The sequence below is a fragment of the Anabrus simplex genome, chromosome 2, assembly GCF_040414725.1.
Source record: "Anabrus simplex isolate iqAnaSimp1 chromosome 2, ASM4041472v1, whole genome shotgun sequence".
Classification (NCBI taxonomy): domain Eukaryota; kingdom Metazoa; phylum Arthropoda; class Insecta; order Orthoptera; family Tettigoniidae; genus Anabrus; species Anabrus simplex.
In genome coordinates, this window is record NC_090266.1 from 1063647269 (window position 1) to 1063674099 (window position 26831).

General features: G+C 39.6%; 1 protein-coding gene across 1 annotated transcript in view; it reads left to right on the plus strand.

Moving 5' to 3' along the window:
• The window catches only part of LOC136864697 (malectin-B), a 182104-nt gene that overhangs the window by 11324 nt on the left and 143949 nt on the right, over positions 1 to 26831 (plus strand). The gene's annotated exons all lie outside the window — the stretch shown is intronic.

The window sequence follows — 26831 nt, forward strand, 5'->3', positions numbered from 1 at the left end:
AAAACATTACTCTTCTATGATTCCAACATGTGAACTATGTACCAAAGTACCACCCAGTTGAATTTGTAAATAACCTTGTTGCTAGCATGCCTCTTTAATGCAAGGCTTTCATGTCTGCTGAGGGATTATCACATTTCCTATTCATCATCCTGGATCACTGTTGATTGTAATCCATTTTCTAACCATACACATACAGTTTTGTTCATTTTTGTATTTAAATCTCACTGCAATTGAGTTAACTTGTTTGAAGTTGGATGTGCAATATGTGATGGAATATCTTATAATTATTTTTCTCATGCTGTAGTATATATCTTTGAAAGAATCGTTATATAAAATTATTTTCTATCTTCTGCTCTCTGGTTATTGAGTTGTATTGTTTGACCTTTTAGCTGAGGGTAAGATTAAATTGTTATGTTATTCTTCTGTTGTCAGACATTTTCCTATCAGTGAGATTCTTAATCCTTTCATTATGTAATAATGAAAATGGTGTTGGTTTTTGTCCCACTAACTAGGCCTACTTTTTGTATAGTTTTCGGAGATGCCAAGGTGCCAGGATTTTGTTCTGCAGGAGTTCTTTTATGTGCCAGTAAATCTACCGATACAACGCTGACTTAATTGAGCACCTTCAAATACCACCGGACTGAGCCAGGATCGAACCCACCAACTTGAGCTCTACCATCTGAGGTACTCAGCTTGGCCTTTTCATTATGAACCATAATACTAGTCTCCCCTTGTCATTGGATAGGCTAGCTATAATGTCACTATCCAGTAATTTAAAAAAAAATAATTGATTGGAAATTTAAAGAATTTCTACTCTTACTTCTTGACACACCATAATCCCATAATCTATTAATACAGACCGTGAAAGCTTCATTCTAAACAGTTATTGGTAGTTAGACTCAAAAACCAATTGTGCATATTTAATTCGTGTGTTTTGTTGGGGTTTTTTTTTTTTCTTTTGCTAGTTGTTTTATGTCGCACCGACACAGATAGGTCTTACGGCGACGATGGGATAGGAAAGGGCTAGGAGTGGGAAGGAAGCAGCCGTGGGTTTAATTAAAGTACAACCCCAGCATTTGCCTGGTGTGAAAATGGGAAACCACGGAAAACCATTTTCAGGGCTGCCGATAGTGGGGTTTGAACCCACTATCTCCCGGATGCAAGCTCACAGCTGTGCGCTCCTAAGCGCACAGCCAACTCGCCCGGTATTAATTAGTGTGGGCTGTGCTCTACACTAATGTCTAAGTAAGTATCTTAGATATTGGAAGTGAATACAAAATATGCCGAAATGAATATCAGGTTTTATAAAGTGGAGGCAAAAGAACTGTTTCTAACCAGCTTGACTTATGTAAAAAAAAATTATGAATGATTTGGTATACGTGTTTTTTGGATGAATTTCATACCATGAAGAATTGTGTTCATTAAACAACTGAACTTCATCCCTTCATACATGCATTAACTCATAATTTTCCTTATATTTTCCAATTCTTGAATTTTGAAGTTTTAATTTTTTTTTTCAGGTAGTTTTTTGTCAGTTGTTAGGGTTACTATATTTTGTTTTCTACAAACTGGGAACACTTTGAATTCTCAAACGTAAGGACAAATTTTAATCACCATCATTACATTATCATAACTTGAAATATTTAATTTTATATGATAGCCTTTCATCCAGCTAGCAAGCAAGGACTAATCTTAGATCCCGTGATACGCTTCGAGTCGCACGTTGGCCAGGCTGAAGAGGTGGACTCCGAAAAGAAGTCAATTTACCAGCCAACTGTAAAGTACTATAAAGATAAATATCACCTGGACAATATTTCCGTCCATGGACTCGTGATCGGAGCTCAAGGCACAATCCCTAAATTTATTGTACAGCTATGGGATTCTCTCCATCTCAGCCGGACACGACTTCACAACATCGCTATCGCCGCATACGAGGTTCAGTGACCATACTCCGTAATCATCTATATAACATCTGAAGAACCGTATTGCAGATTTATTCCTGAGCCTTGTGGTGATTTTTCTACCTGGCCCACTAGCAAAGTCAACAGTAACTTAGAAGACAAAATACTGTGTAGTCGACATACTTTGTCCTTGTGGCAACCTCCGCTTGGGGGAAGTTGTAATAATAAAATAAATAACACTCTAACTCAACTTAGTACTGGTTTCGGGAAGATCAACTTTGTAACTGAGTTGTGGTTCCTGGGTATTTTAAAATTGATGAGATTTTGCTTACGTTTCTTGACATAGACTTTTTTCCCAGATCCTCAATTCTGAAGGTCTAGTTGGATGTTTAATTAATTAAGTTTCTGGCTTTAGAAAATGGTCCATAGATGAAACGTGGGGCAACAGCTGATTTTTCAATTTCCCCATTAATTACACTGGACCGAGCTCGATAGTTGCATTCGCTTAAGTGCGGCCAGTATCCAGTATTCGGGAGATAGTGGGTTGGAATCCCACTGTTGGCAGCCCTGAAGATGGTTTTGCATGGTTTCCCATTTTCACACCAGGCAAATGCTGGGACTGTACCTTACTTAAGGCCACGGCAGCTTCCTTCCCACTCCTAGCAGTTTCCTGTCCCATCGTTGCCATAAGACCTATCTGTGTCGGTGTGACGTAAAACAAGTTGTAAAAAAAATACACTGGTCTGCAAAGATTTTCCGGCAAAAGTAACTGTATGTGATACACGTTACATTTAGTGTCCTTATGTAAAAAATAATACCAGTTGTTTTGTATCACGTACAGATTTGTCACAAGTCCGCCTCATGTTTATGCTAATGAAGCTTCGTTGCTGTAAATGAGGTTTGGATTGGTTGTATGGAATGCAGGTATGGACATGTCTGCGAGAAAATATTGTATGTGCTCTGTTTTGGAGGAGAGTAGGTAATCATACAGGAATACTGGAAGAACAATTAGAACCGTTGCAGTTTGCGCATGTACAATGTCAGACAAGTTCAAAATGCCAAGATCGCGTTTCTCCGTAGTCTGAGAGGAGAATCTGAGAAAGCGTGTCACGCCTTTGTCTACAAGTTACAACGTGCATTTGAAGTCGATTGAGTGAATAAGTGAGTTAGTTTGTGTTAAAATGGCAAGTGGCAGTGATGTTCGGAGGCAAAAATGTATGAACAATCCGAATTCTTTCTGTTATATATGTGGCCAGTATACAGTTTGAAGGCCAGAAGCAAAATATTACTCCACTTATAAAAAAGCCTGTACTTGGCATATTTTAACATGCAACAATGGTACAATGGGTTGTTGCCGTCAATGCCATTCAAAATCTCAATGGCTTGATATAGATATTGATTCCCATAGGGAACCTGAAATATTTGTCCGAATGAGTAAATTTATAATACCAAAATAAATGGTCCGTTATTGGACATTATAAATTTTCCAGCTAACTCATTGCTGGTTGCCAGTGTTTCACCCCCGTGTGTTATGTTGGGCTCATCAGTTGGTACATAGCACACGTGCACTAGACATGCATCTCGGTGGGTGTGCTATGAACCAACTGATGAGCCCAACATAGCACATGGGGGCGAAACGCTGGCAACCAGGAATGAGTTAGCTGGAAAATTTATTATGTCCAATAACGGTCCATTTATGTTGGTATCCCAATGGCTTGGTGGGAACAAAGAAATCATTTTGACGAATGTTACTTTTGTGTATGTAAAGTGTCTGGGTTCAATATGAAAAACAAAAAAAACATTGTGTATCCCTGCCTTTTATCTGCCATAACCCCCGTACCACATGGACCCGATATTCCTGTCCCAAAACCAACAATATGGTTTCCAGAGTGTGTGTCTTCGTCATCTTCAAGTGCAGACGATGGTGATAACGATACCTTTGTACCGGATGTTGAGGATGAAACTCCACGTCTTTATGATCAGTGTGACTTAAATGATTTGGTGCGTGACCTAGGTCCCACTAAAGAAAAGAACGAACTTTTAGGATCAAGATTAAAAGAGAGAAATTTTTACTTCGTGGAAGAAATTCATATTGTTACAGAAATTGGGAGGAAGAATTCCGGCAGTTTTTTCACGAAGACGAACTTGTGTTTTGCTGTGTTATCCCTGGCTTGATTCGTCGTCTTGGAACTATTTACCAAGCAAAGGACTGGCGTCTATTTATTGATACCAGTAAAAGAAGTCTCAAAGGTGTTTTTCTGCACAATGGAAATAAACTTGCTTCAGTGCCAGTCTCCCATTCAACTATCATAATTTATCTATGGTGTTGCAGAAACTGAACTACAATGAACACAGATGGTTACTGTGCTGTGATTTAAAAGTGTGCGGTATCATATTAGGGCAGCAAGGAGGATATGCAAAGTTCCCGTGTTTTCTCTGTGAGTGGGACTCTGGGGACAGGGATCATCACTGGTTAGTGTCTGAGTGGCCCAAGAGGAAACAGTTCATGTCTGGAGAAAAAACATTGTAAATCGTCTATTAATTGATCCTCAAAGTGTGTTATTGCCCCCTTTACATATTAAATTGGGAATTATGAAGCAGTACGTGAAGAGTTTGGATAGAGGCAGTCCCTGCTTTTGGTATCTTTGTCAGAAATGTCCAGGATGGTTGGATGCCAAAATTAAGGAAGGTGTTTTTGACGGCCCCCAAATTCGGAAGCTTATGAAGGATCCGACATTCAGTGCGACGATGAACAAAACACAGTTTCAGGCATGGGAATCATTCAAGGATGTTTGTAGCAAATTCCTGGGTAATGTTACAGATATCAACTACCAACAGATTGTGGAAACCATGCTGTACAACTTCCAGAAATTGGGTTGCCGCATGAGCTTAAAATAATATTTCCTGCACAGTCATCTGGATTATTTCCCTGCAAATTTAGGAGCATTTTCGAGGAAGATGGTGAGCGGTTCCATCAGGATCTAAAAGAAATGGAACAAAGGTATCAGGGGCGATAAGACATCTCCATGATGTCGGATTACTGTCGGTGTCTAGTGCAAGATTACTGAGGAACACAAACGCAAATCAACACAGCGTTCATTCACATCAAAGTGGAACAAACATTAGTGTTCTTATAGTGAGATTCATACATTCTAGCAATGAACATGTTACTTTTTTTTGTATATTTGTTGCAGTTTGATCATGTCCCATTAAAATTAGATATATTCTCTATTATGGTGTTTTCTATTGAAATTACAACAATATGTCAAATTTTGATTTAAAATAGCAAAAAAGTTGTACGTGATAGGCAAAAACGCTTTACATATTTGAAATCAGTACACCTAAATTAGGGTAAATCACCTCTTCAACTTTCACCGGAGAGAATTTTTTTTTTCTGCATGCCGGTGTTATCAGTTAGAGCTTTTGATGATGATGATGATGATGATGCTTGTTGTTTAAAGGAGCCTAACATCGAAGGTCATCGGCCCCTAATGGAACGTGATGGACGACATGATATATTATAATTAAAATTTTAAAATATATCCACTGACTAGAGTTTAAAAAAATGGTGATGAAGATAAATGATTATGAGATCAGTGGATCTAATTTGCAATGCCTTATTTTCTAATAAAATAATAGAAAATGCAGGTAACAAAGGAACAAGGCATTGCCTGGAAGTACAGATATATATATAATTCACGTTAGACGTTAAAATAACACATTAAAATATGCAACACAAACTAAAATGAAGTCAATGGGATAAAAGCGCAATTAACACAAATACACTAGGACAAAGGACATCATCACACACGATTAAAAAAACCACTATCCCTCATAAAACGGATGACGAGGTCTGCTGACTGCTCGTCATCTCTCAGGATAAGGGAGATTGTACTCGGGAGGTTAAGCCTACGGCTCAGATCGACCAGGTCCACACACTCCGTAAGGATGTGTACGAGGGCTATGCCGAAAGTTTTTAGCAGAGTGTGAGAAAAAAATTTTATTTGCGAAACAACAATTACAGCTTTTCAAAATACACTCCATTAGCATGTATACATTTTTCCATTCTATGAAACCACTTAGAAAACGTTTCAGTCCAAGCTTCTTTCGGGATGTCACTTAGTGCATTCTCGTACGCTGCAGTGGCCTCTTCATCTGACGAAAACCGCTGCCCACGTATTTTTTCATTAGTCTTAGGGAACAGAAAGAAGTGACATGGGGCCATGTTTGGTGAATAGGGGGGATGAGTTAACACTCGCACTTTTTCCCTTTCCAAAAAGTCCATTGTTCTGGCAGCCCTGTGTTCAGATGCATTGTCGTGATGCAGCAGAAGGTGCCCACTCTTGGACTTTGGGTGCTGTGACCTCCAAGTGGTGAGGACTTTGGGAAGACAGTCATTCACATACCATTCAGCATTGACTGTATGACATGTGTCCAAGGTCACAGAGGTGAGATGCCCCATTTTCGTAAAAAAAGTTGCCACCATCTTCTTTCCGGAGCTCCGACTTCGTCGAACTTTTGTGGGTGGTTCCTCCCGTGCAAAGTCTGTCTAGGGAGGTCAAGTCACGAATGCTTCTTATGGAGCCGCCATATTGGATCTTTAAGCGAGCGTAACCAAAGGCAAGTGTATTTGAATTTAGGTGATTTCGGTACCGTACATTGAAATAAAAACAGAACATCAACTATTTTTCGTAAATAATTTAATTGGGCATGTACTGTTCATGTATACACTTAAATGATATTAATACATTCACAGCTATTTCAATAGGAAGATAATTAGCAGAGTCTGATTTTTTTTTTTTTTTTTTTTTTTTAGAAACAAGAATCAACAGGAAAGCTTATGTCCTACTCTTTTACTTCCTTACAACTTGGTCTTACTGTGTTTCCTATTAATATCATCTGTCAAATATGTAATCTTATTGACAGAAACATAGAAATCTGTACAGTACCTGCGTCATATTATGATTACCGGTACATGAAATACTGAACTTGAAGTACTATACTTAAAGTATTAAGAGACAGTTGCAATAAATTACCTTCAGCGTTTTCTTTATTAAGAAAGTATTTACCGATACTGCGTTTCTAAGGGGTTACCCCAGTGTGTTGACAAACACTGAATGCCTCTTGAGTTGAGTGCATTAAAATAATGATGTATGGTAACTGTTGTTATCCATTCATGTGGTATTTCTTTGGGTTCTAAGGCAAAAATACTCTGCACATGTGCAACAAGAGTGATGTTCTTAGCTACTCTTAACTAGTTTATTGATAATCCATGCAGCTTATATAGTACCAAGTGGTGGTGGTGATTATTGTTTTAAGAGGAAGTACAACTGGGCAACCATCGTCTATAAACACTAATCAGAAGAAAACAAATGGAAGGGGTCCAACACTTCGAAAAATGAAGGTATTGGCAAAAGAAAGATGAAGGCCACAAAGTGCGTGCAAATGAAAAACTTCCTAGGCCTCTAATGCGCTAATGCCGTCGCGTTCGGAAAAGAACAAGTGTTGACCAGGGCAAGTCGGATGGGATAGAATAGGTGAGAGCCTAACACAAGTGAAAGCAATGTCAAGACTCAGCTAACGGCCTCGTAGTCACAACCCAAATTGATTTCCCCCTGTGGGGGGGGAATAGAATAACACCCTCGGTATCCCCTGCCCGTCATAAGAGGTGACTGAAAGGGGCGTCAGGAGCTCCTAACTAGGGAGCGTGGGTTGGCGACCACGGGGCTCTCAACTGAGTCCTAACGTTCATGCATATAATAATAATAATAATAATAATAATAATAATAATAATAATAATAATAATAGTGGTTAAGAAAATTACAGCCATTGGTAGACACAATTCCTTAAGAAATAGAAATTCAGTCATTATTAAGTTTAGTTAACCTAGGTTAGGCTATTTTAGGGATTACATTAGGATATTATGTTAGGCTACGGTACGTTAAATTACAGTAGTTGGTTAGTGCGACTGTTGCGATCTTTAAGTATTTGTCCAGCCATATAATGTACTCCATAGAGCATTTAAGGTGAATGAAATATAGCTGTAAATAATAACTACAGTTCCGTAAAAGACTGCTATTAACAATTATTGATGTAATGATGACAAGCTGGACACAAATTGTTGGTTTGAAGAGATAGGCCAGCAAAATTAACCAATTACGGTTAAAATCCCTGACCTTGCCGGGAATCGAACCCGGGACCGCTATGACAGAAAGGTAAGCACGCTAATCATGTAGCCATGGAGCCGGACGCATGAAAAGGAAATTTTCTTTCCTTGCTTGTTTTGAAAGATAATTCCCTTTCTTTGGGAGGTTTCCTATCATATGTCAAAGACTTGGGTGGATTAGGGACGTTTAAAATTGTTGGGTTGGAATTCCACTTGAGTAGTTTCCATCCATCTGCCCTCTTTAGTTCAAATAGCGGTTCTTCAAAATTATGCTAGAAGAAAATACATACCGGGCGAGTTGGCCGTGCACGTAGAGGCGCGCGGCTGTGAGCTTGCATCCGGGAGATCGTGGGTTCGAGCCCCACTGTCGGCAGCCCTGAGGATAGTTTTCCTTGGTTTCCCATTTTCACACCAGGCAAATGCTGGGGCTGTACCTTAATTAAGGCCATGGCCGCCTCCTTCCAACTCCTAGGCCTTTCCTATCCCATCGTCGCCATAAGACCTATCTGTGTCTGTGCGACGTAAAGCAACTAGCAAAAAAGAAAAAAAAAGAAAAAAGAAAATACATAATAAGACCTATGAATATAAAATATCGTTCATACAAACATATTACTGTATTATTCAGGAATAATACGAGTGTATAAGTTCACAAAACCCTGCACAAGACGGAATTATCTGTAGATTACCATTTGTCATGCCTACAGTTTTGTACCCACTGAGCTCTCCTTTGCTTATCTTTCGGGAAGCGAAACACTCTAATTCCGTCAGTTGTCTTATTTTGACAATTTGGTGCTGCGCAGTACCCCCTTTTCCTTCAAAATACAAGTAATAACTCACATCATTACATCGTGCACGCCCACATAACGATATTTGAGACCCAATATGGCCGCCACCGCAAAGGATTGTGGTAGCGTGACCAGACCTCCCTAGACAGACCTTGCTCCCGTGGAAAGCACCACACAGAAAACTGTCTCTTCGTTTCAGGGTCATAATGGTAGTCCCATGTTTCATCACCTGTGACGATATTGTAGGTGTCTTTGGACTGCCCTCCATTGAATTTTTCTAGCATGAAATGACACCAGTCCACTCTCTCCTCCTTTTGTCTTTCTGTCAGCGAACGTGGCACCCAATGGGCACATCTCTTGGTAAGGCCTAAATAATCGTGAACGATGGTCTGCATTGCTCTTGACCCAATATTTAAGGTCCCTTCAATGTCACAAAATGTAAGATGTGGATCTGCTTTGATCATTTCCCTCACAGCATCAATGTCCGGCTCCATGGCTAAATGGTTAGCATGCTGGCCTTTGGCCACAGGAGTCCCGGATTCGATTCCCGGCAGGGTCGGGAATTTTAATCATAATTGGTTAATTCCGCTGGCACTGGGGCTGGGTGTATGTGTCGTCTTCATCATCATTTCATCCTCATCACGACGCGCGGGTCGCCTACGGGAGTCAAATAAAAAGACCTGCATCTGGCGAGCCGAACTTGCCCTTGGGCACTCCCGGCACTAAAAGCCATACGCCATTTCATTTTACAGCATCAATGTTTTCTTGAGTCACAGCTGTTGCTGGGCGACATGGACGAGGTTCATCTTCAATTGACTACCGACCCCTTGAAAACTCGCAAAACCAATTTCCAACTGTGGTTCTAGAAGGGGCAACCTCACCAAAAACACACAGCAAAGAAGAATGGCATTATCCGACACTTAATATCTTTTTATAATCATAAAAAATAATTGCTCGAAAATCGCGTAGCAACAGATCCATCTTGCACCGTGTCTGACTCAGCACTGCCTGTGCTTTCTTCCCTTGCTGTTGAGAAACTGCCGCTAGGAGGGGTTGCGCGTGCATGTTCCAAGGTGAAAAAGCATCGCTCTTTCAAATGAAAATAATCCCATTGTCCTCAGAATTACGGTTTACGCGCTGCTAAAAACTTTCGGCATAACCTTTGTACCATGGTAAGATGATCGCCGCAAGTACACACCGGAGGGGGTTCTCCTTTCAATAGATGGGGGTGAGTTAGGATACCTTGGCAGATCCGAAAACGACATAATACCACTGCTTCCCTCCGAGAAGTCCGAAGGGAAGTCCTCCATGCCTTTGTTGTTCTTTTTATCGCTCTCAGCTTATTTGGAAGAGGAATGGCCTGCCACTCCATCTCCCAATGGGACATAACCAGATGTCTCAGATGAGTGTGAATATCACTTGCTGGAACCTTGTAAGGCATCGGGGGCAGTGTAACAGCCTCCTTGGCAGCCTTATCTGCTAATTCATTTCCCTCTACGCCCATGTGGCTTGGGAGCCCCATAAACATGATTCTGGTGCCGGCATCCATACACCCGGCCAGCAGGTCCTGGACCCGCTGCACCAGAGGGTGCCGAGGGAAACAGGTATCAATAGACTGTAGCGAGCTCAAGGAGTGAGTACACAGAAGAAAGTGTCGGCGCTCATCGGACAGTGCAGTGTTGAGTTTGTCTATATGGTGTTTGCATCAGTGAATCTGTTGTTGATGATTACAAAAACAGATCCACTGATGCAAACACCATATTAGACAAACTCAACAAATTGGACCCCCAGATAAAATTCACTAAAGAGATCAAAAACAACTGCACCTTAAACTACTTGGACCTAACAATAACCAGACATGAAAACCATTTATCTTACAAAATCTACAGAAAACCCACGCATACCCCAAAATACCATAAAAATTGACTCCATCCACCCCAACACACATAAAAGAACAGCTTATTGTAGCATGGTATACAGAACTTTCAACATACCGATGACAACAGAAGATCTAAATAAGGAATTACAACTAATCCACGATGTAGCTGAATACAATGGATACAGTAAAGAAATGGTCAATAAAATCATTCACAAAATTAAATTCCAGCCCAAAACCAAACTAACAAAAATAGACAAACCCAAGAAAGATTATGCCTTATTTTCCTTTAACAACGTGCACTTATACCCCATAACTAATGTCTTTAAAAAGTACAACCTGAAAATAGCATTTAAAGCACCAATATTATGCATAACGCCAAGACAGTCAACAACAACAATAAATACAACAAATCAGGAGTTTACCGCATCAAGTGCAACAATTACAAAACAAGTTATATTTGATGTACAGGCAGAAACTTCATAATCCACTACAATGAACATTTAAACGCAATAAAACATAGGCCTAATCATTTTTTCATCAATAGGTCAGCACATCGAAGAATTCAAACACAGGTTTACGGACATGGAGAATATTATGAAAATACGAAATATAAATTCTAAGGGTCCCCTGCTCAACATAACAGAAGATTTCTACATTTCCCTAGACCAATACGCTAATCCTTACTACAATATAAATGACATTACAGAAAAAACCAATAACATCTTTAATAAAGTTATTCCCGCCCTAAAAAATGATTACCACAAAATAGTTAATAAACAGAACACAGCATGTTCAAAAAGAAAAACACTGAACGACATGCCAAGCTCCTCCCCTCCCCCTCACAATAGCCACTCTCCCTACCCCTCCATCCATACCCCACACTACAGTGAACATAAGCCCAAGGCAAATGCATAGCAGTACGCAGCGAGATCTCAAAACGAATGCCACCCGACCACAACAGCAGCAGTAAGTACAAATTCATTTCACACACATACTTACGAATTCCTTCAAACTTACAACACTTTACTCATATTAGTTTATCTTTCACAGATAACCATAGCACAGGCACACAAATATAGACAAGGAAGGAGTTACCACCAAAATCCAATCAAATCCACAAAATCAAGACTTCATCATCTGCTACAAACCTTTAAGAATAAGATTTTGTTTACAGCTGAACCACATACTGTCTTTGTCCACACTATTGGATCTTTTAATGACATGTGTTTTTATTATAAGCATACACGAAGACATCTTTCAGTCAAATAGAACATTCTCAAGAACCTATACCATGGTTTATGAGCACAAAATCAACCAATATAAATACATGATCACAAGACTCTAACATGGAAATCTGAAGAAGGAATATGCAAGACATGAACTTTTAAACCCATCAAGTGTTTTATATATGGTTTTTAGTGTTTTTAATGTGTATGTACAATTAGTTTTTAAGCTTAGGTTAAGTTTTTACAATCATATTTAAACCTCAAAAACAATTTTACTTTCACAAACTTACACATGAAATGACAACATACATCCAACTCATACCCCCATTAGACATCTGGATGTGCTAATGGATGACAACATCTTTTCAGACAAGTAATACAAACCAATGTCTAATAGATGTAAAACCATGATCTGTCAGCTGATGATGACCAAATAGGGTTGAGACCGGTGCCGATGTGAATCATTTACAATAAACAGTATTGATAAGGTGGAATTTCTCTTTTATCCATATACCTGTGTTGTCAGGTGGATACTACTGCCAGGGTACATGGCGCTCCCACCCGCAAGATTCCTGGGTGGGCTTTTGGGCGTAACCGCACACGTAAGAGGCCCATCTCCGAGCAGCACGCACATCAAAAATTTTGAATTGGCCTACAACTGACCCTCGGAAAAACAATAAAAAATAAAGAGGAGACCATGGCCACATGACCCTTTTAGTCGCCTTCTACGACAGGCAGGGATTATCTGTGAATGTATTCAGCTGCTCCCATCCACAGGAGGTCCAACACATTATACCAAACCGCAATCCATGTCCGTGCCTAGGTCGCCCCTTTTAGTCGCCTCTTACGACAGGGTACCGCGGGTGTATTCTACATGTGCGTCCCCCACCCGCAGGGGTTGTTTTGAATTTTTAACTGGTAGGGGTAGCCCACTTTTCTTACAGGACCAGGTATATTTCTCTCTGGAATTAACCTTCCTAAGTACATTTGTGTTTGTTTTGATTTTCTCATAAGATTCTGTGCAGGTCAAATTGAAGTTAATTTACAGTAGAGCAAGCCTCAAACTGTGTTTTCATCCAGTCTATTTCTGTTAGGCGACCACATGTTTTTCATTATGGAGAACACATTCCACAGGAGCTGATGTCCCAGCTACTTTGTGAAAATTACAAATCGGAATATTCTGCTCATCGAAGTGTTTGAATATTTTGACCCGTTTTTCTTCATGTAGCCCAAAACTTGGCTTTGAGTTAACATCTTGCGGTTTAATAAATCTCTTAATTTAAGATACTTAATCAAACAAATTGTCATTTTCCATTCTACACTCTGACTGCCCCACATTAGTGTTAATTAGTTCTGCTGTTTTCTCAACTTCAGACCACTTAATTTCAGTTTGGTTTATATAGCTGAAGGATTCCACTTCATGAACATTTCCTTCCCACTATTCAATATACTCAATGCATCTTGAATAAAATGCAACCCTTTCTTCTTTGAAGATAACAGCATTTATACTTCCATTTTCTTGAAGTTAGGTTTAGCTCCTTCTGGCATGAAGTAGGCGCTAGTTCTCTTTTCTGTCTTCTAGGCTTTACTTCAGGTGTTTGAGTTCGCAGGGCACTTCTGTTGCAGTGATGTTAGTCTCCTCCATTTTGAGATTTGCCTAATTAAATGAACACAGTTGTCCACGAATGAAATGCAAGTACACTTCTGCACATTTATTCTCGAAGAACTTATTAATTACTGTTGGTCATTGCTCGTGTGAGCAGGAGCAGGATTTTAATCCTTGGAATATCAGGATGATCCTTTCTAAAGCAGGAAGAAAAGACAGAAACTTTGTATTCCTGTGTTGTAAGAGCTTCCTTATATTCTACATCCACAAAATCACCAAAAGATTTCAGCTCCATGACATGCACGGTAAATATGTGTGAAGGTACTTGAGTATTTTCACTACAAGAACTTCAACATATGTAGGAAGAACATTCACTGTTGTTTGAAGACAGTTGTGCACTATGTGGACAGCACAGCCAATACCCAAAAGTTCTCTGTCAAATTCATTATTCAGCTGATGGTACACATTTATTCCATCTCTCCTTTTCACTCCTCCAAAGTTTGTGTTGTAGTTATCTGCACAGAAACCTATAATTTTCTGCTCAAGCTCATACTTCTTGATGATAGATACTTAAAGTCACCTAATTCCTCCAACGTTTCCCTTGGAATTGATGAAATGTCTAAAAGTTTTACTTTCACTTCCTCTGAAGGTAAGAAAAACCTCACTAACACTAACATTTTTATCTCCTGCATATTAGATGTATCAATGGACACAGTTACAAAAGAGGCTTCTTTTAAGTCCTCCTTGACTTCGTTAACTGACAAAGGAGCTAAATCTGTGCATATCACTGATTCACATTTCATATGTGCAAGACTAAATTTCGTGTCAAACAGTTGCGAAATTAGTTTTGAACTACAGTCGGCTGATTTGAAACTGAAGTCATTAGAAGCTGTGTGGTAAGCAAAAGTTGCTTCTTTAGCAGCCATTGCAAATTCCTTGTTCTGAAGATTCGTGTTCTTGAAATATGAGGTGATATTTGAATTAGTTGCTTCTGATACAGCAGATTTGTGCTTCGCACTCTGCACATGGTCTACGATATCAGATCGACCTCCATGTGCCACAGAAAAATCACTGCCACACTGTGAACACGTAACTGTTTTCTTGATTACACAGTGTTTTCAAAAATGGATATTCTTTCCGAAGCTCATCCATAAACTTACAACTCCGTTTCGGCATTTTGGAAAGAAAGTAGAGCTGTGCAGTTAAGGGCGTGCAACTATGAGCTTGCATCCAGAAGATAGTGAGTTCGAACCCCAATGTCGGCAGCCCTGAAGATGGTTTTCCCATTGTTTCCCATTTTCACACCAGGCAAATGCTGGGGCTGTACGTTAATTAAGGCCGTGGCCACTTCCTTCCCACTCCTAGCCCATTCCTATCCCATAGTCGCCATAAGACCTATCTTTGTTGGTGCAATGTAAAGGAAGTTGAAAAGAAAAAAGTCACACAGAACATAACCTACCTACATCAAACAAGGTATGCTTTTTGTTTATTTGATTGTATTTAGTACACAGTCATCGTGTTGAGTGATTTGTGTGACAGAGACAGTGAACAGATAAGTGGTGAGCAACATTGTATCAAGGAAAGGAGAAGACAGGTAAAATGAGTGAAGTTATGAAGAAATTTCGTGCTACAGCACACAAGACTTTAGAGAACTGTAAGTATTCCTGGTTCAAGTGTTTTCAAACAGTTTCTGCTGATGAACAAAAACACATTATCTCAAATTTCAATCAGATGACTATGATGAACAGGACCAGTATTTGAGTGGACTTGTTACAGTTGACCCTATTCAACGTTGGTGCAACCGGAAGGTTGCATCTGAGGCAGGTTTTCATAGCACCTCTTATTGTATTGTGTGAGGGCACATTATGGGGTGTGAGTGTTACAAAGCATTTTTTATCCCTGTATGGTATTTCTAATCATTATGTACAAACGATTAACATACATTTGGTGAAGCAAAGGCAGCTGGCCAAGGAAAACGTAGTAACAGACCCAATATGTTATCTAATGGAAAAAAAAATCTAAAGGTATAGATTTCATCAAATCTCTTAAAGGTAGAAAATCCCACTGCTTCTTAAAGGATACTTCCAGAGTTTGCTTATCTGAGGAACTAGATGTAGCCAGATTTCACAGAATGTATAATGAGGCCAACAAGGATCATCAAATAGGTGCTACAACATTCTGTGAAATTTCTGAAGTTAAATTTAACATTTTGTTTGGTTATCCATGAGAAGACACAGGCAGTACTTGTGACTTGTTAAAGGTGGATAGTTCAGTTATGGGAGAAGATATAGCTACACAAAGGGACGAAAGGACTAAAACATCATTAAGGAAAAAGAGACACAGAAGAAGGTTCACTTAATGAGAAGTTTACGATTTAACTCTTTATAAAGGAAATATAGAAATGCACCTGTGAAGTTGAGGCGGTGACAATGGAGTACCAGAAAAACTTACCAACGCCAAATATAACAACGTCTGATGATAATTTCTGTCGCCAATTTAATTTCATATCCTTCAGTATTCATGTTTTGTCCCACTGTATATAAGTGTTTTATACCTATGATGAGAGTATTGCTCTTAAGGGGGCCGATGATATTTGCTCAATGTTGGACCACTTTGTTAACAATGTGCTTAGCTCCGAAGCGCGACATTTGGTCATTTTCTGTGATTCTTGCGCAGGGCAAAGCGAAAATTATGCTGTTTTGTACTTTTTGCATTACATAGTTCACGGAAGGACAGTTTTGATAGTGCAAAAGTTGTTTTCCTAATATGTGGACATTCATATTTGGAGCGCAATACAGATATGAACCTTGTTAACACAGTCTTAAACTGAAACACCAGATGACTGGAGGGATGTGCTAAGAAGCAGTATAATGAAACCTCCCCCCTTCAAAGTAGTAAACTCTGGTACTGAAGTCAACTTTCATAGCTGAACAATGTGTTTGTCACAGTTGTACAAACCAAAATGCGCGATGCAAACAAGACCCATCAGAATAGGGAAAATTGACAAACATCAGCTGATGTTTACTTTACATAAAAGTTTTTATTTTGGAAGTTACAATAAAGCTGTTGTGGTTCCAAAGAAAAAGACAAACAAAAGGAAAACTGCGGCCTCACAGAACTAAAAAGTTTGTACAGTGGACCATTGCCTATAAAATCTGCAAAGTTGAAGGACTTATTACACCTAAAACAGTTTTTGGTTAATCCCAATGCTCAGGCATTCTACAAAGCATTAATTCCAGACAATATTCCGAACGAAGATGAAAGTGACATTGAGCTAGCAGGCAATCCTTCCGTAGATGATGGTGCCTAACTGGCAAGAAAGATCAATATCCTGTATTTGCCCTTATAAAAATTGCTTTTTTCATTTCACTGTACATGTACTCTATTTTTCTATACATCATGTGTATTAAAATAAGTTGCTCTGGGTAATGAGTTTAATTATAAATTTTCTCTCACTAAGGACTTAAAACTTTAAAATTGAAATTCTAGACAATTAGCAAAACGTGGCTCTGATCGATTTTAACCCTCACCCTTCATATAGATTTTAGCTAGTTAATGTTAACAGTGAACGTGTTACGAAAATATGTCAAGACACAAGATCACTTGCAAAGAATGAAACAGTGTGAATTATTTTTGGGTAGCGGTTTCCATAAAAACCGGGACAGAACTATGAACTGGGCGGGACACCGGGACAGAGCTTCCAAATGAGGACATGTGGTAACCCTATCAGTTGTTATTACATTTATGGCCAAACAAAACAAAGATAATGGCTTTTACTGCACTTCACGAGGACACTGGTCACTAAAATTTCCACCCCTAGCATCTTTGACAGCCTGTAAATGCTCAGGCATACTGTTCACAAGTTGTTGGATGGCCTCTGCTGGGATGCGATCCCATTCCTCCAGCAGTGATGTTCTCACTTGTGGCAAGGTGGTGTTGTCACATTTGATGTTCCCTCCATGTGTAATCCATACTTCTTCAATAGTGTTTATGGTGGGACTACGTGCTGATCAGTCCAGGGTTTGATACCCAACTTTCTGCAGATACTATACAACACAAGAAGTGGTATGGGGGCAGGCATTATCATGTATCAGTATAAAATTCTAGCCAATGAAAGGTGCAAAGGCCATTACATGGTCCTCCAGGGTCTCTTCAATGTACCTTTGGGGATTGAGGCCCTGTGATCGATGAACAGCAACCCAGTGCGAGCCTCATTGTTGCTGCCACCCCAAACATCACTGAGCTGCCTCCAAATGGGGTCCTCAAGGAGAAAGCAATGGTGCTGTATCTCTCTTCAGATCATCTCCACACTCTCTCTTCCAACAGGAGATCTGAGATTAATGCATCTTCTGGTATTTTCCAGTCGATTTCTTGCCTTGGACTGATTTGGCGATCTCGCAAAACTTGCAGGGTGAGAAATCTGTCATTTCTGGCACTACTGCTCCTTCTGCAGCCTGTCCCTCATCTCCTATCATGTCTGTAGCGTTGCACTGCACGGTAAATGCTACTGCGAGATGGTCCAATGAACTCAGTGAAATAACAGAAGCTGCATCCTTTTTCCACCAATGCACCTGCCCTGGCAGCACCTCACGGCTAGGCGAGGCATGTTTTACTGAGAATTGCACATGGATAACCAACAGAAATATTAGCAAATGGTTCAAAAATCTTTAATAAATGTACCCATCCCTAGATGAATGATAAGCCACCCACAAGTCTAATAAACCGTAAAAGCATCTATTGCAATACCCTCCATAAAATCATAAAGATAAGTGCTTCGAAGATTGTGGTTAAGAACCACCTTAGGGATGGTCACATTTTCATTTTCTTTTCACAGGTACTTCGGAGGTGCTTTTTAATGTGTGAATAGTTTTAAAATGTAAATAGATCTCTTTCATGGCAAATTTAATGCATAAACCTTAATATTTTAAGTGTTTAACTTTATTTGCTTGTCAATGTAGTATTTGTACATATTTTAAGTATGATTTCATTTGATATTGCTGAGGAACAGAACATGTCTGCATCATTGTCAAAACAAGTTATTCTGTAGTCTTTGAACTTTCATGTCTCAACCTCTTCTTGAAAACCTTGCTGAGGGTGTCTAGGAGAGTTAGTGATATATAAATGTTTGGTCCTGATGTCTCCTTGCCCAAAGTTTTAGTCCTCTTCCACTGTTTAAGACAGTATTACACCCTCAGTATGACATTGTGTCCTAATCTAATCAGCATTGCTAGGACTAGATCTGAGAGCAAGCAAGCTTGTATATTTACATGGCTATTGTTATCGTGATCTTAGCCACAGGATCTCTAGTTTTATGTGTAATCCAAACCGCAGGGATATATTTTTATTTTAAAAATCTGACATACATTGGCTGAGATTCAAACCACGGCTATTTTTTTGAAATGCAAGAGATATTGCCACTAGGCTCCCATGCATTCACTTATTTGAGAGCCTTTTTAGCTCTATTTTTATAAGTTTGTCAGGTTAATATGGTTAGTTATCTATTTCATATTCTGTAAATTTGATTCTTTTCGTCCAGGCTGTGAAGGCGAGGAATTCTCTAACCTTACCTTCAACCAGTATCGTTGCCTCCCCAAGCGACTTATAAAATGGACTGTTTGGTCTCCTAATAGGCATGATGTGTAGTTTATGGGTGAAATGCCCCACTATGTTCCATGGGCCCATGGTAATTTTGTCCAACTTGCTTAATGAGCTGCTCCACTTCTGTTAACTGATTTGTCGTAATGCTATTGCATTTACGATGATGATAGATGTACTTGGTTGATCTGCAGAATGTTATTGCCACCTACCTATGTGCTAAAGATTGACACACTCACATGAACTATCCTGGGCACATATATAAAGGATGAGTTTGAACTTGCCTCATTTTGTGCCATGTAGTTAAACCTTTGCTTGGGTTTTAATTCACATTTGCATGAGGTCACATCTGTTGTTAGCAGATCAGGTAGACTTCTTGATCCTTGGGAGGTGATCTCCTTCATATTGTGCCCCATAAATATATTGTAATGTGGTCAGGGATAATAATTAAAAATAGAAAACTGGTAGCATTTTTCTTCTACGACCAAGATTTATTGTAACTACTACTTGCTTATACATTAATTATATAGACACACTAATTCACCATTTTGCTCTTTCTCTACTCATACTAACTCAGTCACATAGATTGTTCACTCTGTCACATAGAAACTAACACAATCACACTGGGTACACAAAGCAAATTGCACATTTTCACAATTGTACACTTCGTGCATCATCCTCTCAACGGCCATCGGCACTCTTTGTCGGTCGTACCCTCTTAACCGTTCTCATTCAATGTCACTTGCCGATCCTTTTGGAACTCTCACTCTGCACACCAGAGACATAGGCCCTAATGCTCTCTTTGCTGCAGCCAGACACATGAGATTCAACTCTATGACGATACAGGACAGAACGACAGACTCAACTTCTTGACAGATCGAACACTCTTTCAACTGAACTCTACGGCAATAACATGACACCCAGTACTCTACGGCAGTACACACACACACACACATACACACACATAGAGTACTCAACACTGCACGGCAGTAGACACACAGAACTGCGTACTCCACAGACTCACATGCACTGTGTCTCAACTGTCGCACGTGCTCCCCACTGTCCCTTTAAATAAGGAGACCAGCTTCTCCAGATACTTCCCTACCAAGGAGGTATCCGGAGTTCTCTGGATCGCAAATTTTCTCGGTCAGTGGTCTCGGGCCTTCAGAGATGTTAGAGAGAGAGGGGCACATCTCACTGAAGCCCCTCCTTCCTGCAGCGGCATCCATTAGCCTAGCTGTGGGGTTGATCATTCGTGGGTGGAAACAGACCGGTTCGCTCCTCCTACCTTGGAATCCACATTGCCTCCTTAAGGGAACTTGCTGCCCCACATTATGACACCAAATGATTCAGTTGGCCATAACCTTGCCATGGGGGACCGCTGGGGCTGGTGGATGACATCGTTGATCCTGATGATGACAGTTCATAGGCCTCGGATGGTGACTGAAACTTCAGTGCCTACATCTCCGTCTCCTTCTGGTACCAGTGTGTCTTCATCGTCCACTGGCACAGTTTTTGTTCTCAATGAAATTTTATTTCGGTGTCAATATATATCACACGAGATATATTCACTTCCTTGCATAAAACTACTTTATTGCCGCTATGTCTATTCCTTAACAACACACAGTTATACACAATTATAGACAATTATACACAACACTACTCTATTAAGGGAAACACACTGAAGCAATTTACTATTGATTCTGTCAAGTACAGATATCAAAAAGTTCTCACACTGGTTATTCGCTTCACCATCACACAGTCGATTCTGAAAAGTACAGATATCAACAGACCACACACTGATTATTCACTTTGCCATCACAAGGCAAGACTGACTACCCTCTCACTCAAGTCGATTTTGCCAAATACAGATATCAACTCACTCTAACCCACACTCTACATTCTCTTACTGCACTGTCTCACTGACTAACTGGCTCCACTACGGATTCCAACACTGACTTCTCAGACTGTCAGCTCGATACTGTTCGACAAACGGTGTAGAAATATTGCCTTCTGGAAATGTTCTTGCAACACTCTAAGTAGAACACATCCAAACATACTAGGACAATCGATCGACTGGCCTCTCAATTGGAGTAGATCAAATTCGAATGTTCGATTACCGTTTATAAACACACATGGACATATCTACAAAATTCGTAACGTTTCCACAGGTATCTGGATAATAAATCATTACTGTAAGTTTCCAGAAACCTCCATATGTATCAGAATGATAGTGTATGAATATTAGATTTTTCTACAGTTTCCGACTACATAGATTTTGAGGTTAGATGAATTCACAATACATATTTGAGGTTATACAAATGTACAATACATATTTAGAGAATATGGTGATACTTAAAATTTAATAAAAGATAATTAAAATGTATTAACATAATAATTGAAGGTTTTACAAGAGTTAGGTTAGGAGTAGGAATGGCGTACATACGACACGATATGTGTGACTGGCTCACGCATCCCAAGCTTGGTGCCGCTGGGTATCCTCTGATCCCACAACGTTGAATTCTGTTTTGTACCAGCATGCAGATTCATGCCAGGACGTGTGCCCTGGCTTTTATTTTCTTTGTTCGGTGGTCGTCGGTTCAAGCTCCACCAGCATGTCGTCTCCTTGTGGGGATCCCTCCCGGCGTGCCATCACCATCACTTCCTCCATCCTCAGGGACAAGGCCATCGTTAGAACCCCTTGAGGATATGCTCCCTGCCAAACATCAGCACTTCACGGATCTCTGTGCCAGGAAGCCCATTAAAGAAGGGGTCGGAAATGTAAAGCTGGATGTGATCCTGGGGTAGCGTCGACTCTGGCAATGAATTCCCGTGGCATTTCATTACTTATAAGAATTAAATTGACAAGAGTTTCCACCTTTTCAATACAATATATCAAGTAAATAATATTACCAGCATTTCATTGGTGGTCAGGTTCCTCTTCTGCAGCTGATCACAGCAGGCAGCTGTTAGCTGCTAGTCACCATAAGGCCCTTCGAACACTCTCACAGTCTTGTTGTAGGTGGCACCCGGCTGGAGGCTGTATAGTACCTCTACCACCTGTCCATGTGGTCCGGCAATCCGGTGTCTAGCTCTCTCCGACATCTATCCATGGTGCTCGCAGATGGTCTCAGACTGAGTCCGGAATGTTCTCCAGTAAATGGTCCCATTGTATCGTGTGTGTTCCACCTTCACAGCGCTGAAGCCACCATCACTGCTGGTGGGCTCTGTTTGGGTCTCCTTGGCAGTCATTCTTCCACACCAGGCACTCACTTCCTCCCTCAGATCTCGAACTCCAGATTTTGCAGCCTGGGGTAGTGCCATAATTTGCTCCTTGGCAGTTCATTTATGTCTTGGGTGATGTCACTCTTAACCTGGTTTTGAAAGGGAACTCTTAACCTGGTTTTGAAAGGGATCCAGAAACTGCATTTAGTCAGTGAGGATTTATCCTGGTGCTGATGTTTCATCGGATCATAATCCATTGGTCACTAAAATTAAAGATGATCAAAAGAACATTTGTCAGCTCTAAATTTGATACTGCCAAACTCCAAGATGCAAACATTAGAACAGTATTGAAAGACCTAAGTGTACGGCTATCCAACCAGGCTGAAATGCCAAAGGACATTGAAACCATTTGGAGTCAGTTCAAAACATCTATACTTGATACAGGAAATCACATCATCTAATGCAAGACAAATGAGTTAGAAACAACACATGGATGACTGATGAAATCATTGATTTAATGGACAAATGGAGGATGGTAAAGAAAAGTGCTGGGGTAGGTATAAAGAACTCCAGACCAAAATCTGCCAAATGATTAGGCCTAGAAGAAAAAAGAAACCAGAATGGCTGGGTAATCAGTGGAAGGACATAGAAGGATGTGAATCTAAGCATGCCACATTAACATGCACAAAAAAATTAAAGAAGCTACAGGGTTACATACCAGGAGGACAAAATGACTGTTATATAACGATCAAGGGATGTTCATCGTTGAACACGAAGAAAAACTGAACAGCTGGAAAGTCTGTGTGTCTGATCTTTTCCATGATAATAGGGTACCATGTCCTTCTGTTGTTGATAATAACTTGCCAGGAAGTAGAATATGCACTCAAGAACTGCAAAAATAGAAAAGCACCTAGACCAGATGATATACACCAATGGATCTATCCCTCCTGACTGGTTGGCATCATCTTTCATCCTTATTCCAAAAAAAAACAAAAAAAAACAAAAAAACATGAAACCATGGCTAAATCTTACGGAGATTACAGAATCATAAGCTTAATGAGCCATGTTCGCAAAATCTTCTTAAAAGTAATACATGCAAGAATATACAGCAAATATGAATCCTACATAGGTAGCACCCAATGTGGTTTCCGTAATAGATTTGGCACCTGTGAGGTATTGCTGGGGATGCAGGTTTTGGTGCAAAGATTTATAGGTATGTCTTTGGATATATATGCTTGTTTTATCGATTATGAGAAAGCTTTCAATCATGTGTTAACATGAAACATTGCTGCATATCCTACATGATATTAGCATGGATGGTAGAGATATCTGAATTATTGCCAACCTGTATTGGAATCAGACCACATTGGTTAAGATTGACACCACAAACATCTGTGCTATTGAAACAAAGCAAGGAGTGAGGCAAGGCTGTGTTCTATCTCCATTCCTCTTCAATATTTACTCTGAAAGGGTATTTTCTGAAGCACTAGAAGAAAAACAGGGGGGCATTGTTGTTAATGGGATTATAATAAATAATCTGTGATATGCAGATGATACTGTTCTGCTTGCAACAAGTGCTGAAGCTCTGCAGTCATTACTAAATTGTGTGGTCGAACACAGTGCTGCAGCAGGTCTTTGTTTAAATATGAAAAAGACCAAAATAATGGTCATAAGCAAACATGTCATTCAGCCTGTTAATTTGACAATAGCTGACACGTCACTGGAGCAAGTCCAACGCTTTAAATATCTCGGCAGTATACTTGATCACAGCTGGAAATTAGGGCCCGGATTGAACAGGCAAGGACTGCATTCAAGAGAACAGGGACAGGGACTTAAAGATCAGTCTCCGTTTACTTCATTGTTATGTACTTTCTGTCTTACTTTATGGTGCTGAGGCTTGGACCCTAACAGAGACCACCACCAAAAATCTTTGATCCTTTGAGATGTGGTGCTTCCAACGTCACTGGTCGACAGAATATATAACACTGAAGTACTCCAACACCTGAACAACACACAGACACACTAATTCACCAGTTTGTACTCTCTCTGCTCATACTAAATCAGTCAGAACGGTTGTTCATTCTCTTCCTCAGAAACTAATGCAATCACACTCACTACACAGTACATATTATGCAGTCTCACAATTATATAAACGACATGTATCATCCTGGAAGTAGGAAAACTTAAAGAGTCCACCTGTTCAATACAAAAAATGTTATAGTTTATTTATAACATGTATTTGCACTTGGAACTAGTTTATTTTGTGCATCTACAGAATGATGTGTTAATGAAGCTATGTAATATAGAGAGAGACTTTCAAAGGTGGTTAAATGAAGAAGTTATATCATGTTCAAGATCATGCTTTCTCATCTCTGCACAGTATTTAAAATACAATTTACCGTTGGTCTTTTATAGCTATTGTTGAGAGTTAATGAGAATTCCCTGTTGTGTATGTTTATCAGAAACTCAAGAGAGACTTCATTAGTTAGTCGGAACATAGAAAGAATGATGAACTCTTCTCTTAAGGTTTCACCTTACTTTTTTCCTGCCTGCTGGCTCTTTAGAAATGTGTGCGCATGCATTTTGTATTCAGGAATCATTCAAGGCAAATATTTTCGCACTGCAAGTTGTGCGGTTAAGCTTATTTTTAAATATGTATAACTTTTGCTTTCTCAACGATGCATTTGTTTCTACATTCGTCCCTGTTTTTATCTCCTCGTAAGATGTGTATTGTTTAATGTAACACCTTGTGTAAAAAATTGGGTTAAATGAAGGAGTTATATCATGTTCAAGATCATGCTTTCACGTCTCTGCACAATATTTAAAATGAAATTTACCGTTGGTCTTTATAGCTATTGTTGAGAGTGAAGGAGAATTTCCTGTTGTGTATGTTTATCAGGAACTCAAGGGAGACTTCATTAGTTAGTCGGAACATAGAAAAAATGATGAACTCTTCTCAGAAGAACTCTTAAGGTTTCACTTTACTTTTCCTGCCTGCTGGCTCTTCAGAAATGTGTGCGCGCGTGTTTTGTATTCAGGAATCATTCAAGACGAATATTTTCGCACTACAAGATGTGTGGTTAAGGTTATTTTTAATATGTATAACTTTCCCTGTTTTTATCTCCTTGTAAAATGTGTATTGTTTAATTTCCTGTTGTGTATGTTTATCAGGAACTCAAGGGAGACTTCATTAGTTAGTCGGAACATAGAAAGAATGATGAACTCTTCTCAGAAGAACTCTTAAGGTTTCACCTTACTTTTTCCTGCCTGCTGGCTCTTTAGAAGTGTGTGCGCGTGCGTTTTGTATTCAGATTTCATTCAAGGCAAATATTTTCGCACTGCAAGTTGTGTGGTTAAGCTTATTTTTAATATGTATAACTTTTGGTTTCTCAACGATGCATGTGTTTCTACATTCGTCCCTGTTTTTATCTCCTCGTAAGATGTGTGTTATTTAATGTAACACCTTGTGTAAAAAATTGGGTTAAATGAAGGAGTTATATCATGTTCAAGTTCATGCTTTCACGTCTCCGCACAATATTTAAAATGAAATTTACTGTTGGTCTTTATAGCTATTGTTGAGAGTGAAAGAGAATTTCCTGTTGTGTATGTTTATCAGGAACTCAAGGGAGACTTCATTAGTTAGTCGGAACATAGAAAAAATGATGAACTCTTCTCAGAAGAACTCTTAAGGTTTCACTTTACTTTTTCCTGCCTGCTGGCTCTTCAGAAATGTGTGCGCGCGTGTTTTGTATTCAGGAATCATTCAAGAAGATTACTTTCGCACTGCAAAATGTGTGGTTAAGGTTATTTTTAATATGTATAACTTTTGCTTTCTCAACGATTCATTTGTTTCTATTTTCGTCCCTGTTTTTATCTCCTTGTAAGATGTGTATTGTTTAATGTAACGCCTTGTGTAATATAAATGCCTACATGCTGGCCTATTTCCCACATTTTGGCTGATGATGACGCTAAACAGCGTCGAAACTAGTTCCAAGTGCAGATACATGTTATAAATAAACTATAACATTTTTTGTATTGAAAAGGTGGACCCTTTAAGTTTTCCTACTTCCATTCTCAGTTCAATACGGACAAAAATATGAAATTCTTAGGTTTAAATGTATCATCCTCTCAACGGCCACCAGCACATTTTGTCAGTCGTACATACTTAACAATCCTTCTTCCACATCATTTGCTGATCCTCATCAAATTCTCACACTGCACACCAGAGACACAATGGTCACTTCGCTGCAGCCAGATACGGGAGATCCAGTTCCATAACACTACAGGACAGAACGACAGACTCTGCTCAATGACTGTCCAATCACTCACTTGATTGAATGAACTCTCCAGCAGTAACACAGTACTCAGAAATCCACAACTGTACACACACACATGCACACAGTACTCTGTACTCCATGACAGTACACACACAGTACTCAGTACTCCAC